At 40.7% G+C, this 12,617-nt stretch overlaps 1 long non-coding RNA gene across 1 annotated transcript; it reads right to left on the bottom strand.

Annotated features, from left to right (window-relative positions):
• Positions 1–1,746: 1,746 nt before the first annotated feature.
• On the bottom strand, positions 1,747–12,395 carry LOC308409830. The gene is made up of 3 exons (XR_013974086.1): positions 11,444–12,395; positions 3,091–3,122; positions 1,747–1,847 (listed from the first exon to the last, which is right to left on the bottom strand). It is a non-coding gene; the product is annotated as an uncharacterized lncRNA (long non-coding RNA).
• Positions 12,396–12,617: the final 222 nt, after the last annotated feature.

The following is a 12,617-nucleotide window of genomic DNA, read 5'->3' as shown; positions in this document are numbered from 1 at the left end:
TCACTGCTTCTCCCTCAGTCTCGCTCTTCCTGCCGCTGTCAGATGGGAATGACAACCATCTGCAGCCCTCCTGCCCCCTGACATCTGGAGATGGGCTGAGAAACCGCGACAGCAGCACACAGACACGTGCCTGTGCGCACACACACTGTCCTAATGCTAGTAAAAATGTTTCTCCAGAAAGGAAACGAGACAAGGAACGGGGTATGGGGTGGGGCAGAGGTGAAGAAGGAGAGAGCAGAGTGGAGCTCAGAGATATGGCTGACGTCTAATGGCATTAACATATCATGCTGTCATTATTCAGAACAGATTTTATTCCTCTCAGGTAGACAGTAATGTGAGTTATTGTGGGAGAGAAAAAAGTGAAGGTGCATTAATGAGGACTCTATGCCTATATCTCCTCAGGGTGTCACTTTCAGAACTATTTCTGTCAAACAGGCTGTCATATTATTTATTTATCTATTTATGATTACATGTTCCATATCCAGAATTATGTATTGGTTTAAGGGTAGTGCAAAAAACGGTGAAAATAAGAAAAAAAACAACATTATTCTAAAGAGATATATGAGCAGTTTAAAGGTGAACGTGATTTCAATCCTCCCTGTCGTCTGCACCTTATGTCGTCTGCACCTTTATACTTTAATGATTAGGGGTGCTGCCATCAGTGCAGTCCTCACATGCTCGTCTCCGGATTCTTCCAGTACAAAAGTTTATTTTCCATTTTCAGAGCCAAATTCTGCTGCATTATGTGACGCGTGGCTGCAAATACATATATGCAAAGCAATTACTCCTGTGCACACTTACAGTCTGAATTTATTGTGTATATCTGAGTTCATCTTGTTCAGATTTAAGACAGCATTTTCTGCCTTATCAAGCAGAAAATTTCCACCCTATTGCATGCAGTTTCTTTTAAGCCCTCATACATATTTATAAATTGAACCTTAAATAGCTGATTTTTGGACCACTTGAAGGGAGTGAAAACATCTGTGAGCAGCTCACTGACATTTTTCTACAAGAGTTGGAATATTGTTTGCAACTGTAGTATTCGTTTGCAATTGTGTGTTTGACTAAGTGGTGAATAAAGGTTTAGCGTTCGCTTTAAGCGTTGTTTTTAATCGCTATCGGCCACTGAGGGGAAATATCTGCCGTTTAGCTGCTAAACGCTCCACTTTGCTCACCAGCTAGCCGCAAGCCGTGTCCATCTGCTGTTTGGCAGTGGGAAGGTAGTGTGGGGTCTTGGTGGAAACAGCTGCCCGCTCCAGCTGGATACACCGCTGATGAGAGAGAACTAAAACAGTAAATGCTGCTGGCAGGAAAACTAAAACAATGAGTTTGAAGATGCTATGCTCCATAAAGCTGAGTGGAACTGCAGAGTTGAATAATTAGCTTTGGGTTTATCACCCAAAGTGCCCATTTTCACACACACATACAGTGCCGAGTCATTTGATCTATAATATTGATTACAACAGCTTTAATATTTTTCAACTGGCTCTAAACAAATTAACAAAAAGTGCATTATAGAACAACAATATTTCACAGTAGACATGCCTATGCACTGATGAGCCAAAGTGCTGTGATCGCTTTCAGATGCAATAATTCAGAAGATTATCTTGTATTAATGCCATGTGATGGTCCTGGTATATCTAAATCTCATCGTATTGCATGCATTTACCATCTTTGGCCCAAAATCTCAGCTGTAGCAAAGTTTGTGATGAGTACTGACCTTGTGCCAAGACAGGAGAGACCCTTAACTGGCGACTGGACGATGTGGAACGAGCTGGAACCAAGTGCTGAAATTGAGGCTTAATTCTACTTTCCAGGTTTGCGAGTCTGCTAAGGTCCACTTAGGTCTGAAAGATAAAAATATCATCATCAGATGGTGACCGTGAGGGTCTGTGTGGACATCTGTGCGTCTGTTTGGTTTTCTGACTGTGGGAATTTGTTCCCCGAGAATTTACATTAGGATGCAAAACCTGTACACGTACGCCAGGCAGTGGATATAAATAAGACGTCAAAGAAGAATACCAGGAATGACTACTTGGATTTCTTGATTCCAGCTATTAGTGACAAAATATAAGCAAGGCTTCAGGCTGACTCTCAAACAGCAAAAATCACAGTTGTTTTTGTTTTGTTTTTTTTTAAAATGGCCACTTGAGGCTACCTTCAAAATTTATTAAATCCTATAAACAAGAAACACTTGCCACCCCCATGTAACACTTATGGAAACCCATGCCATTAAGCTCCCAGCACACATATAGCTTTATACTCAGGATGTTTTAAAATTCTGCAATTACTGAGTTAGCGGAGCGCTGCTCGCTTTCACACAGTTTGTGCCTCAATACTCAGTAACCCCGCTCTCTATCTTTATGTCATCTGCCACTGTATGCCTGAGTTGGTTTCTAAACGCTTCCACTTTACAATAATAACACTTACAGCTGATCCCAGAATAACTAGGAGGGCAGAAATTTCATGAACTGACTTGTTGTAATGGTGGCATTCTTTCACAAATGTTTGTAAAGGCAGACTGCATGGCTAAGTGCTTGATTTTATACACCAGTGGCAATGTGATTGAAAACATCTCAATTCAAAGATTAAGAAGTGTGGCCTTATTTTTTTGTCCATATAGTTTAGAAAAGACAGAAACATCTGCACTGGATGGTGAAGTCCTGTAAAGCTTCTAGTGGAATATTTTTGTCATTTCTGTCTTTATGATATGAAATTGCATGTGATGAGAGACGGGGTGGACCTGAGGAAGCAACTCATGAGTCACAGGGACCTGCCTTAAATCATACACTGCTTTATTGTCCTTTTTGACACGACCAGGGACCATTTTATTGCATTTAATATGACTCGAAACCACAGACTGTATGTAAAAAATGGACATGGCCATAATATCACCCATTGGGTTCCAGTTTCCAAACTTTAAAGCGCTGAATATATCATTACGGCTGCTGCCATGCTGGAGTTGATTTTTGGACACAGGAGTTACCATATTTGGACTAAAGTGTCTAATTGATCAGCTAACACTAATAAGCTTTTTTTAGCAAGCTGTAACAGTTAGTAACAGTAATGACATGTTACAATTTCACTCACCAAAACTCAAAGCTCAAACGTCTTCGATTGCACTACAAAAAAAAAAACACATGTTATTTGTCTGATAATTACAATAAAACACTCCAACCAGGCATGAACAGCACAAACACAATCCTCAGACTCAATTCAGTGACTCAGCAGCCTAACAGACACTAATCATCTGCAGCTCTCTCTGGCAGGAGACTAATCAATCAAACAGCCATGCCTCTAATTTTAGCCCTTAGCAGAACAAATATTCCCCCTCTGGACAATTGTATGGATAGTTGTTTTTTGTTTCTTTGGATAGTTTTAAGTAGATAAGTAAAATATGCATTTTAGGACTGTTTTGATTTACAGGTGGATGGTAGGCATCTGTAACAAATAGCTGACTCACTTCTGCTAACTGGAGTCACTAAACTGGACCTCTCTGCAGTGTTTGTGGCGACGATGCCTAATGGTTGGCTCTAATTAGCACCAAATTAGCAAGCAGCTGTGACTGTGTGCATACAGCCTGTGAATCCACCTCACTCAGCATATATATATATTTTCTACGGGTATTTAGAAAGCACATATCCTTATATACCACAATGACTCTGAGTAAGGATGAAGCATGAAAATCAACAGCAACATTGGTAACTTTTTTACTCTGTAAGTCACTTTCCAGCCTTGAACTTAGTCTGAGCACAGTGCCCGCCAGTATGATAGATGGCCAACTTAGTGCCTGAACTAATTAAGAACACAAGCTCTTGAAGTGGTATGAAGGATAGAGTCGTCCAGAGAGTTTAATCAGCTTCTTTCATCTCAGTCATTCTTATAGCTAATTCAAAGGACAAGCTCTTGTAGGAGATGAAGGATCATATTTCTACTAGAACAAAATTAAACCGAAGTCTCCGTCCTCCTTAATGTAAAAAACGCCCTAGCTAAGGTTGAAGTGAAGCAGTTGTTTACAAACCCTCAATGTGCAGTAAGAGAAAAAGGTCAAATCATCTTTACGTGTCTGCTTCAAAGATAGTTTAATTAAGACAATCGATATACAAAAAAACAACAACAACAACAAAAAAGATTATAAAGAGCATGGTTTTAATCATTATGTCTCGTCCAGACAGAAACTGTGCAGCTGTTCAGGAAAAAATAATATCAAACAGCAATCGTCTGAGTTTCATTTTTTTCAGTTTTGGGCTGAAGAGTCATTCAGTACCACTGAACTGAAAGCTGTTCTATCGTATTCAGGATTCAGCTGTGTTGAGCCTTCGTTTAGTTTAATTCATTACTCTGTTCGTTTGAAACCATTTGATGAGCTGCTATACCCATCAGTGCTTTCTTTTGCTAATTAGCAAACATGCTACAGCCCAAATGTTTATTTCTTTTTTTCATTGCAGTGACACTTTTTTGTCTGTAACCAGGATCACTATGTCTCTCCACTGGCAGCCTGTATTGCTTGCTGGGTAAGAGGATGGAGGTTGAGAGGGGGTGATGTGTATAATTACAGGATTACAAAGGATTTAATTAAAGGCGTGAAAAGGTGGCCTCAATGTGAAACTACACAATGTTTTCGAAATTATGGCGACATGATCGGAGCTGAGTAGACGAGAGAGTTGGAGTGAATGATGAGAGTGGAGCAAAGGTAATGAGATAGGTGAGAACACCAAGGTGTAATCAATGAGGTCTGAAAACAGTCAAATAGGAGCCAACGTGCTCCACAGTTGTGACGAGCAAGTTGCTTAAAGTTAGTGGTGAAGTGGTTAATGAATAATATTTCTGGATGCTACTGCTGAGAATGCAGCATAGAGACCAATCCATGAAGCAGAACAGAGCCTGGTGTCCTGACATTACATGAGAATAAACGTCTAATCTTCAAGTCGTAGCAAAACTCTTTTTTTTTTGCTTTTCAGGTGTGATTTTATAACATTTTTAAGCTATTCCACAATATCACAGTGGTTGTTACTCAGCGTGGCATCTCATTTTGTTGTTGCAGGATAATCAGTACAGTGTAGTGAATGCAGGCATATATTATGTTATATATTATTATATAAATCTAATCAGAAGGGATGCATTTGTGTGATGCTCAGAAATGAGTTGAATTAATGTTTTCAAGATGTTTCAGAGGAAGACGAGACCTTGTAACGTTAGGGAATTTTAATTTGTGTGTGAAGGTTCAATGCAAATGTGTTCCACTGAGATAATTACAGATTTGGTGTTTGATCTGCAGTACGGCTAATGTGCTTGCTCGGGTACATTAGTGTATGCTTATCCAGAAGGTCTATGTGTGAGGAAAAAAAGAAAAGAATGTCTCGAGAGTGAGAGAAAAGCATTTCTGCATGTGCGTGTTTGAGTGAGTGTTATGACAGTTCTTGCTTTTTGTTGTGCATATCATTTTCAGTCTGCAATCTGACACTAATGTCCCTGAAGTGCTTGATTAATCTTGTGTTGTATCGCTAGTTATTTATGATGTTTTGTTTTCTCGTGGTCTGTCACTGTCTCATATATAACTCGTGAGCTATTATTTTTTGGAGATCAGTAGGCTGTCATTTTTGGCACTCTTTGAGTAAACTAATTAAATTACTATACAGTTTCTTTCAGATGTAAGGCAGGTGTTTGCCTAAAATGATATTAATGCTTCAGAGCGGGCTGGACAAATTAAAATGTATGACTATTACCAATCATTTAATTAACATGCCTTATATCCAGACGCTAGAATTTCAGGGAAACACACTTTTCTGTATTTTTAAACTGGCCTTGAGAAATAGTTCTCCATGCTTTCTGAAGATCTTTTGTCCTTTTTCACCCATTTTCAGTCCAGTCCTTGATGTGACTTGTTAAGTGTCTTAACAAAGAAAAATTCCACACATTACAGTCAACATAGCATAGAGAAATTTTTAAATCATATCTTTGTTATTAGCAGCCTCTCACAAAACATGACAAACATAATTTTCTCCATTTCTGTAGGTGAAATTATGAAAAATGCTTTATATTAACACAGTTTGACAGGCATAACATGGTATTTTTTGCACTATAGGGGATTTCCAAAGAGCCAAAACCCTGACATATTTCAGCCTGGACTACAGCACAGACACCTGGAAGAAAAGTACCAGGCTTAAAAAGCCATGTACAGCAGATTAACCTATATGAAAGTCATGTCTTTGACTATGATCCCTAACAAAGTGCATACCTGGACAAGTAAGAGTACACTCCACCTTGAGAGAAAAATGCACTATGGATCACTGTCAGTCATGGATTGACCACCGCAGAGCCCGGAGCTGAAATTTATTGAAAAAGCGTGGGATCATCTTGACAGAGGAATGGAACTAAAGGCAGCCAACATCCAAAAAAGAGCTTTAAATGTCCTTTAAGAAACCTGGAGAACTATTCCTAAAGATTACTTAAAGAAATTCCTAGAAAGCTTACCGTAGAGAGTTCAGGTTTTGTTAAAGTATAAATAATATCATATTAAATATTGACTTTTAAGCTCGTTACTCTGTTTTGACCTTATTTACTGCATGTTCATTTATGTTTGCAAATTTCAATCAATCTTTGCACCCGTGTACCATTTTCCTAGCAAACACTGAAACATTGAACATTGAAAAATGAGAGGTGGTTTAAGACTTTTGCACAGCATTTTATTTTTGTAAATATATAGATAGAAGCTATTGTTTTAGTAAGAATGTCCTCACACCAGAAGCCGTATGTCAGCAAACATCTGGTGGTAATGGTCATCACAGAGAAGCACAAAGAACAGATTTTCTTTTATAGCATCAATTTCCACTTTTCTCTTTCACCAGCCATTAAAAGTGTGACTTGCTACATTTATGTAGAGGAATTCTTCAGTTTTGGGCATAAAAATAAACAGTGCCCACCCCCTTTTTTAACCACTGGATCCCAGCTGTATCCTGTCAGTCCCAATTGCAGTCAAAGTGATATTCTCCTTTATAGTTTTCTCCTCAGATATTTTATCTGAGTCTTGAATGTCAACATTTGAGCTGAGTTAGATCACAGAATAGCACAGTTTGTTTTTACCCTTCAGCCATGAGTAGGAAACAAGGCTTGAAGGGCTCAAGGGAGCCGAGAAAAACCTCTAAAAAGTCACAGTTTGAGCTAGTTAGCGCAACAGCTCACTCACACCCTCCTGTGAATGGATCTCAGGGTCATGAATGGTGAGCTGCATCAGTTAGAGTAACCAACTGTCTAAGAGCTGAAACATGGTGACTACACAGTAAAATACCACAATATTTTTTTTATGATTTTTTTAAACTGGAACCTGGATTTAATCAACAGTACTGATGAGGTTTTTGGTGAGCAGAAGAAACTGACCCCTGAAGGATTCTGAATCTCTAATGACGAAACAGACAGTGATAAGAGTCCCATATTGTAGGGTTCAACTGAAAGGTTAATACAGTAGCATGTGTTTAAAGGTGGCTTAGCTTTAACAGAAAGAATAAAGAGTACGTTAATTTATTTCTTTATTAGTTAACAAGCTTAATGACTTCTGGTTATAGCTTCATAAATACAGATCCAATAAATACTTTTAAGAATCACAGTCTATAAGAAACACACCAGTAGACAATTAAAGGAGTGACAAAGCAAGACAAATGTTTATTTTACATTGAATAAATAATACATGCTGTTTATAACAATGTCGTGATGTGGAAGCAAAGCAAATTTCAGGTCCGTGTTCTCTTTAAAATTCTACTCATAACTATCCCAAACATGCTGATAGATGCCATGTGAAATTAAATCATCTTTCATAAGGTGGCCATGACTAATTTATGGGCCTAATTAGAGCAAGTTAACACAATATTAAGTTATTTATGTTGTGTCTCTTACACAGTGTAATGAAATCTTGCGTAATGAGCTGCCCCTGACTGAAACAGCTATGGAGCAAAAACACGAGAGAAACAGAGTGACATATTTAGCAGTGTGAGGGAATGAAAGAGCTGTGATGGAGAAAGGAGGAGAAGAATTTCCCACGCGAGCCTTTGTTACTGAGGTCTTTTCCTATGACACTTTGTATTTTGGTGTTTAATGCAGGGGTGCATTTGTAAAGGACCTCAGGATATCAAATGACATGTTAGCTTTTTGTTTTACTCTAACCACATCTGGATCTGGTAGATCCAGCTGCCTTCCCCTCAGCTCCCTCAACTTCTGCTTTTTCAGTGATGACTTTTGTCTCCCTAAATATATACAAAATAATGATGACCCTGTGTCTGCTGCAATATATTAATAATATGTCTTTAATAATATATATAATTTAAAAAAAAATCTTTTTATCCTTTTGCTTAGTTATAGTTTCAGACTATCACCCCTTTGCAACACATTGAGTTTAATTTGTTTGCTAATAATAAACCCAACAGATTAGAAGCAAAACTCACAATAGGTCACACAAAAGTTATAATATATATACAAATGAATATAATTGACTGATTTAATGATCCCCTACTTAAGTCCATACAACAGCTACCTGAGTGGAGCCTTCCTATAACTGCCCACTGGGCGGCTAAGCTCCACCTCTCATTTGGCCAGACAGGCCTTGACCCCATAGAGTGCTGGAGCCTCAAATTAATAACAGACCAGTGCCACATCTTTATAGAGCAGCACACCTTTAAAGTCAGACTACAGGAAGCTTAGCTGTCATTCAAACCACAGATCTGAAAAGTTTACAAGAGAGTTGGCCATAGTTAAATTATGTTTTACTGTCATGTATGTATTCACTCACTGGTCACTTTATTAAATACACCTTGCAAGTACACAGTTAGACTCCCTCTTCCTTCAGAAATGCCATAATTCTTCGTGGCGTAGATTTAACAAGGTGCTGGAAACACTCCTCAGAGATTTTGGTTCATGTTGGTGTGGGCCAAAATCGTTTTGTTGTTCTGGTCAGCAGGGTAGGCTGTGGCTCAGCCGATACGAAGGGTCCAAAAGTGTCCCAGGAAAATATCCCTCACACCATTACAGTGCCAGCAGCCTGAACCGTTGATATAAGGCAGGATTTATGGATGCTTTAAATTTATGCTAAATTCTCACTGTTGTATCTTTGTATTCCTGTCAACTCAAAGCACTCTGAGCAGTCTCCTTTGACCTCTTGCATTAACAAGGTGTTTTCATCCAGAAAACTGCTGCTCCCTGGATATTTTCTCCTTTTAAGCTTCAGAGTAAATATGATTGTTCTCGAAAATCCCCGTAGATCAGCATCATCTGAAATACTCTGGTATCAGCCACCATGCCACCTTCAAAGTCACTTAAAACACCAATCTTTCTCATACTGATGCTTGTTCTGAAATGAAATTAGTGGAACAGGTGTACCTAATAAAGGGACTGGTGGATTACATTTATCAGATAGATAGATAGATAGATAGATAGATAGATAGATAGATAGATAGATTCATTACACATACATATACATATACAGGGAGTGCAGAATTATTAGGCAAGTTGTATTTTTGAGGAATAATTTTATTATTGAACAACAACCATGTTCTCAATGAACCCAAAAAACTCATTAATATCAAAGCTGAATGTTTTTGGAAGTAGTTTTTAGTTTGTTTTTAGTTTTAGCTATTTTAGGGGGATATCTGTGTGTGCAGGTGACTATTACTGTGCATAATTATTAGGCAACTTAACAAAAAACAAATATATACCCATTTCAATTATTTATTTTTACCAGTGAAACCAATATAACATCTCCACATTCACAAATATACATTTCTGACATTCAAAAACTAAACAAAAACAAATCAGCGACCAATATAGCCACCTTTCTTTGCAAGGACACTCAAAAGCCTGCCATCCATGGATTCTGTCAGTGTTTTGATCTGTTCACCGTCAACATTGCGTGCAGCAGCAACCACAGCCTCCCAGACACTGTTCAGAGAGGTGTACTGTTTTCCCTCCTTGTAAATCTCACATTTGATGATGGACCACAGGTTCTCAATGGGGTTCAGATCAGGTGAACAAGGTGGCCATGTCATTAGTTTTTCCTCTTTTATACCCTTTCTTGCCAGCCACGCTGTGGAGTACTTGGACGCGTGTGATGGAGCATTGTCCTGCATGAAAATCATGTTTTTCTTGAAGGATGCAGACTTCTTTCTGTACCACTGCTTGAAGAAGGTGTCTTCCAGAAACTGGCAGTAGGACTGGGAGTTGCGCTTGACTCCATCCTCAACCCGAAAAGGCCCCACAAGCTCATCTTTGATGATACCAGCCCAAACCAGTACTCCAGTCGGACTGGAGCTCTCTGCCCTTTACCAATCCAGCCACGGGCCCATCCATCTGGCCCATCAAGACTCACTCTCATTTCATCAGTCCATAAAACCTTAGAAAAACCAGTCTTGAGATATTTCTTGGCCCAGTCTTGACGTTTCAGCTTGTGTGTCTTGTTCAGTGGTGGTCGTCTTTCAGCCTTTCTTACCTTGGCCATGTCTCTGAGTATTGCACACCTTGTGCTTTTGGGCACTCCAGTGATGTTGCAGCTCTGAAATATGGCCAAACTGGTGGCAAGTGGCATCTTGGCAGCTGCACGCTTGACTTTTCTCAGTTCATGGGCAGTTATTTTGCGCCTTGGTTTTTCCACACGCTTCTTGCGACCCTGTTGACTATTTTGAATGAAACGCTTGATTGTTCGATGATCACGCTTCAGAAGCTTTGCAATTGTGAGACTGCTGCATCCCTCTGCAAGATATCTCACTATTTTTGACTTTTCTGAGCCTGTCAAGTCCTTCTTATGACCCATTTTGTCAAAGGAAAGGAAGTTGCCTAATAATTATGCACACCTGATATAGGGTGTTGATGTCATTAGACCACACCCCTTCTCATTACAGAGATGCACATCACCTAATATGCTTAATTGGTAGTAGGCTTTCGAGCCTATACAGCTTGGAGTAAGACAACATGCATGAAGAGGATGATGTGGACAAAATACTCATTTGCCTAATAATTCTGCACTCCCTGTATAGATATATATTTTTATCATGCCAGCTTTACTAACACAGGGGAACTCAGAGAACATGTACAGCAATTAAAGAACCAAAATGCTGAAAAAAAAAGAAAATTGAATAATGAAAAACAAGAATTGAGAGTTAATGAAATGCACAGATTTTTCTCTCCCAGGACTTTCAAAAAGTTTTTCTTTTCATACATGAAAGACAGCTGAAAAAGAATACATAATGTACATGATTTGAAATTATGTATCTGTCATGGTCCTGGGTCGTTGACCCAGCGTTTTGTGTTTTGTGACTATTTCCCTCTGTTCTAGTTATTCTGTGTCCTCCCCCCTTGTGTCCGGTTCGGGTTCTAGATTTCCTGTTTTACTTTGTAGGTCTGTGTCTCGTTATGCCCATTAAGTTCCAGCTGTGTCCCCTCCTGTGTGCCATTTCCTCATTACCTGGTGTGTGTATTTATAGTTGGTGTCTGCCTGTGCTCCTCGTCGGCTCGTCTGCGTTCATCCATGTATCACTGCGTTCCTCCGTGTAGCTCTGCATTCTATGGTGTTTCGTTCCTGTCTCTGCGTCTCTCTGCCCCGCACCCCTTTTGTATGGTCTCAGGTTTGTCTTTAGTTTCTCCCAGTTTAGGTTTGTAATTGCTCATGTTGAGTTGCCTGTTTTTGCCACCACCACCACCTTGTAAATAAACATCACTCTGTCATCAGTTCGCTGCATCTTGGGTCCTCCTTTTCCTCCACACCACACGGCTCCCTCCGCCAGCCGTGACAGTACGAGCCGACCAACATGGACCCAGCAGCATTCGCACCTACCCAGGAGTTTCGGGAGGAGGTAACCGACACGGTCGCAAGGTTGGTAAACCTGTGGCTCGAGCAGGAGGAAGAAGAGTTCCACCGCGCTGTAGAAGCCAGGCTACAGCAGCTACTCTCTGCACACTCCTGGCTGCTAGACTCGCTTCACCCGCTGGCACGGGACTTCCTCCTTCATGAGCTGCACCTTCGCCCTCCAGCCGCTACCGCTTCCCAACCCAGCCCGCCGGAGGTTTTGCCCGGCCCGCCGGAGGTTTCGCCCGGCCCGCCGGAGGTTTCGCCCGGGAGGAAGCGACGATCGCGCCGTCGGCGCGTCGCCCCACAGCCGGAGAGTAGGACTTCAGAACTGCCGGCTGTGGTGAGTGGAAAAGACACTCCGTCTGTTTCGCCAGCTCGAATGACTGTTTATTCCGGGGCTGTGTTTGTTGAGCCAGCTGCCCAGCAGGTAGCTCAGTTAGCCGCCCAGCAGCCACTAGCTCTGTTAGCCACTCAATCGCCACCTCCATTACAGTCACAGCCAGACCTATTAGACACTTGGTTACAATCCATAGCTCAGTTGGCAAGAGACTCATCCGCCTTATTATCACCTATTCAGCCATCATCTTCACCAGCTCCGCCTGTATTACAAGTCGAGTCCATCCAACCGGAAAAGCACTGTTTTTCACTTGTTCATGTCAAGCAGAGAGACACACCACATAACGCAGTTGTCAGTCCGCAACAGCTGGCCAGCCCAGCGACTGTGACGCACTCCAGGGCCTCCCCAGAGGCTGGGTCCCAGCCCCCGGCCGACTCTGGACCCCTGGAGATT

This window comes from Rhamphochromis sp. 'chilingali' (assembly GCF_963969265.1).
Source record: "Rhamphochromis sp. 'chilingali' genome assembly, chromosome: 14".
In the NCBI taxonomy this organism is placed as follows: domain Eukaryota; kingdom Metazoa; phylum Chordata; class Actinopteri; order Cichliformes; family Cichlidae; genus Rhamphochromis; species Rhamphochromis sp. 'chilingali'.
The sequence above is the reverse complement of the archived record's forward strand: the minus strand, read 5'-3'. Positions and strand labels throughout refer to the sequence as shown.